Source organism: Camelina sativa, chromosome 12 (genome assembly GCF_030686135.1).
Source record: "Camelina sativa cultivar CO46 ecotype springtype chromosome 12, ASM3068613v1".
NCBI classification, from domain to species: domain Eukaryota; kingdom Viridiplantae; phylum Streptophyta; class Magnoliopsida; order Brassicales; family Brassicaceae; genus Camelina; species Camelina sativa.
The window spans coordinates 22,648,003-22,652,800 of record NC_141891.1 but is presented as its reverse complement, the minus strand read 5'-3'; the positions used below and the strand labels follow the sequence as shown (position 1 = coordinate 22,652,800).

At 40.9% G+C, this 4,798-nt stretch overlaps 1 non-coding gene across 1 annotated transcript; it reads left to right on the top strand.

Moving 5' to 3' along the window:
- Nucleotides 1-1,682: 1,682 nt before the first annotated feature.
- LOC147930921 (small nucleolar RNA R71) lies at nt 1,683-1,790 on the top strand. Its single transcript, XR_015576812.1, has one exon. It is a non-coding gene; the product is annotated as a small nucleolar RNA R71 (small nucleolar RNA).
- The last annotated feature ends 3,008 nt before the right edge of the window (nt 1,791-4,798 follow it).

The window sequence follows — 4,798 nt, the reverse complement described above, 5'->3', positions numbered from 1 at the left end:
TCACAAGACCTTCCTTGACATCAATGACTGCTCCAACAGTGGCTAAGAATGGCCTTCCAAGGATGATAGGATCTTTAGGTTCCTTGTCCATCTCCAATACCACAAAATCTGTGTGAACCTTTGCCTTCCCTATCTTGAGTGGGACATTCTCCAACCTTCCAACTACTTCTCTGTTTGTCCCATCAGCTAGGCAAACATGGAGGTTGGTGGATTTGAAATCAGTTCTCCCAAGCTTTTGAGCTATGGAGTATGGCATCACACTAGTTGAAGCTCCTAAATCACAAAGGCATTGATTGTGCAAGGCAGATAGAATGGTCCTGGATCCTTAAGCTTAATTGGGATGATCCAATGTTTTCAAGATCCTTATCATCTTAAGCTTGAGCCTTCTTCTTTGACAAATCAAGCAAAAAATCTCTATAGAGAGGATAAGGTTCATACTGTTCCAACGCAGGTCCTCTCTCCTCTTCTTGGTAAGCAATGATGACTTCTTGTATAGCCATCACTTCTTCTTGTTTCTCAACCACAACTTCTTCTTTCAAAACCCTTACTTCCTCTTGTTGCTTAGCCAACATTTATTTTTTCTCAATGATTTCCCTTAATTCCTTGATCTTTTGTGCTTTGAAACGTCCAGGGAATGGTAGAGGTGGCTTGTAGGCAGGAGGAATGTACTTAGCAGGTTTAACAACTCCTGATCCTCCAGCTCGATCGACCACTCGATCAGGCACTCGGTCGAGTGCTGGCTCGAGTACCTGGTCGAGTGCAATGGCGGATTCAGATTTCTCTGCACAAACTTCACTCAAAGCTTCAATAACTGACCAATCCTCCCCATCTTGAACATCACTATCCCCAATGACTTCCTCATCAGAGATATGGATGGCTTTTGCAGTGAACTCCCTTCGATTTTGAACAGCTTTTCCAGGGAGTTGGTTGGGTTTAGGAGCAGAAGTAGAAGCAATGTTTCTCTCCATATACTTCACTCTAGAGTTGAGACCTTCAAACTTCATGTTAAGATCATTATACTGGAATGTGAGCCTTTGATTCACTTCAGCAAATTGCTTGGCTTCCTCAATCTTTCCTTGTGTTTGTCCAATCAACAATTGTTGCATCATTGCTCTTAAGTCTTGTTCTTGGCCTTGGTTAGTCTGAAACCCTGGTGGGGGACACAACTGAGGCTGGAACACTTGATGTTGTTGCTTGGGGACATAGTGTTGTTGCTGTTGAGGCTGTTGAGGTGGATAGACTTGGTCTTGAGGGTTGGCCACATTGCTACTCCTATAAGAGAGATTGTTGTTCTTGAAACCTCCTTGGTTGTAGCCTTTGAATCCTCCCTGGTTTTGCATGTAGCACAACTCAGCAAACTCAGTCTCCCCCTCTTGAACTGGAACCTCTTCTTCACCAATGAAGTGAATAGACTTTTGTTGGCTAAGAGGATCTTGTCAAGCTTCTCATTGACCATCTTCAAGTCCTTCTTGTACTTGTCCTCTTGATCAGTTGAGGAACTCCTTATGGTTCTGTCATAGTCCTCATTATAGCTGCCATCTGACTGAGCAAGATTCTCAACTAACTCCCAGCCTTCTTCCACATTCTTGTTGAGGAAGTTTCCATTGGAGGCTGTGTCAAGAAGCATCCTTATCTTGGGAAGCACTCCTCTATACAAGGTACTCAAGAGTGACTCATTGCTGAAGCCATGATGAGGGCATTGAGTCTGGAATCCTTTAAACCTCTCCCAAGCTTCACAAAAGCTTTCATTGTTTCTTTAAGCAAAACCCAGAAATTTCATTCCTCAATCTAGCAGTCCTTGCATTTGAGAAAAATTTTGCCAAGAAAGCCTTCTTGCAAGCATCCCATGTGGTTATTGCTCCAGTAGGAAGAGTCTTCTCCCAAAGGTGTGCCTTATCTCCAAGTGAGAATGGGAAGAGCCTTAACTTGAATCCATCTTCACTCACTCCATTGATCTTTGTAAGACCACAGATTCTGTCAAACTCATCAAGGTGATCTAGTGGGTCCTCCATTGGCAACCCATGGAACTTGTTGGCTTGAATTATGGAGATCAATCCACTTTTGATCTCAAAGTTGTTGTTTGGCACTGTTGGAGGCACAATACCAGCCCTTTGGTTGTGTGTTGGGTGCATCTCCAGCACCTTGGTCTTGGAACTTGATCTTGTTGCTCCATGATCACTGGATCCTCTTGCTGAACTTGAACTACTCTCCTTCTCTGATTTCCCAAACCCTTTTGCTTCCTATGGATGTTGTCAATAAGTCTTTGAAGATTGTCTTTCCCCTTAGACCTTGTGTGCATCAACAAACGCGAGTACAGACTCGAATAGGTTGACAATTGAGCTCAGGCTCGTGTGGGTGGTTGAGTCGACTGGGAAGTGGTGTCCAAATGTACACGGCTTCTGACTCGATCAAGTGCTCGATCACTGCTCGATCGAGTGGTGGTCGAGTGACTGGTCGAGTGGTACCTGAAATTCAACTTCAACCCAGCAACAGAAGATTCGAGTACAGCAACTTCACAAGAGTATAAACGAACTTAATCTTAGACTAATATGGATCCTAAATGTCACAAAATCACACTCAAATGGGCAGCGGCGCCAAATTGAAACAAGGTTTGTATGTGGGCGATGAATGAATGATGATGAATGTATGCAATGGTGAGATATGAATGGATGGATGGTAAGGTGTTTCAATTCCCCTTATGCTGTTGCAGTATAAGAGGTATCAATCCTAAATGAGTGTTTGTGAACAATTAAGATATGTATATGAATCTAAGTTAAGCCAAATGTAAAGATTGTTTGTCACTAACAATCCTAAGATGAAAATGTAAGATGCAGAAAGTAAAACTACAAGAACTAAGAGCTAAATGCAAATAGAACAGAATGATTGCAGCTAATATGAAACAAGAACAGAAATAGAAATTACTATGATGAATCAATGCAAGACAATGATGAACAGGACAATGAGTAAATGAAACAGAAATGCAAATAGAATGATACTAGAGATAAGACAGGACAACTACAAATCATAAACCAAGAGTTCTGGGGATGAACTCGAGCAAGCACTCGACCGAGTGTAGGTCGAGTACAGGGTCGAGCAGGAATAATCCCGGAAACAGAGCAACACAATAAAAACAGAGCAATGCAAATACGAATCAATCAACAAGCAAGCAACGAGATTAAGACTTAAAAATCAATAAACAAAGAAGGCCTTGAGGAGAGATTCATAGGCTGAACTAATCATTGTGGTTATCTAACTTGGTCAACAAATCTCAAGCAAACTTTGAGCTAATCTCTAGACATATAAATCTAAGACAAGTTTCTTCCACTCTCATGGCAAGAAACAATTAAACCTATGCAATTCTAGACTTGTTCTCACACAATACAGAATCTACACAAGCAGGCATTAAGCAATACATCTCAAACCAAACAAGACCTCTAATCTCTTAGGAAGCCTAATGGTAAGCTCTAGATCTAGCCTTATCTATGCTTCTTAAACATTGGTGTGATGCTAAGAGGCTTGAAATCAAACCCTACCCTCTCAGATATAGGATCAGCAATAAGAACATCTAGCCTAGAAGAGATCTACAACAATCAAGCTTGACCAAATCACACAAACCACAAGATCAATCCAGCCTAACCCATCCTCAAGATCCTAAAGAACTACTCACAAGAACAGATGATGAACAAAGTAAAAAACCCAGAAAATGTTGAAACTTGCATTATTAGAAAGATAAAACAGAGATCTACAATATTGAAGAAGAAGTAAAACTCGAAATCTTTATATCTTGAAAGTTATGAAACCAACAAAATACAATAATCTAGTCTTTTCTCTCTAAAACAAGTACAAAATCTAAGGAAAATAAAAAGTGCAAAAGAATAATTCCCAAAAGGGTAAAAACTAGGTTTAGAGAATATCTAAAAAGCTGGACTCTTTTGGTGGCTGCAGGTACAAGGCTTTATATAGGAGAGGAAGTGGAAGCCCTAAAAATACTAAAAGACAAAATAGTCAATGGCTCGGTCAACTCGACCTGTGCTCGGTCGAGTGGCAGGTCGAGCTGGCTTCTCTCGTGCATCCTCCACTTTGTCGAGTCCTCCTTAGCACACGGTCGAGTGTCTGGTCGAGTGTGCGGTCGAGTTGGACTCTGGATCTTGGTTCTTCAGCCTTAACTCTCTTGTTTTCCCTTCATGATTGGCTCACTTCTCCTCAGCATTGCTTCCATGCTCCTCAAGCTCAAAAATCACCTGTTTATGCATGAAAAGATGCAAATGCAATGCAACTAAACTCTAATGCATGATTGGTCCTAAAGCTACACAATAATGGTGAAAATGGATAGCAAAAGATACAAAAGATGTGAATAATCTAAGGGAAAACAAGGTAAAATATATGAACATCATATGACTAAACAAAAGCAACTTTACACGCACCTAAAAGCGATCTCACGCACAACAAGACAAATATTTGGGACCACAACCGAAACAAAAAAGCAAACACAATACTTTAAGGATCTATCGGTTTCTAAGCAAGAACAAGGATGAACAGCAATAAGAACACGATGAACACAAGATAACTCAACCGATCTAGCAACAATACTACGCATAAAACAAACTATACTAAACGTTCTAACGAAACAAAAGGAAACGGACAAGACTACTCAAAACACTCAAAGACTAAAGCTTTAAACAAGTAAAGAGAGTTCTGGGTTTCAGAAAGATACAACCTTTGGGTAGAACCTTTTAGCTCGGAAAGGTCATGTTAGAGGCAACTTTCCTCGAACTAGACGATGGTGAACGATCGAGGA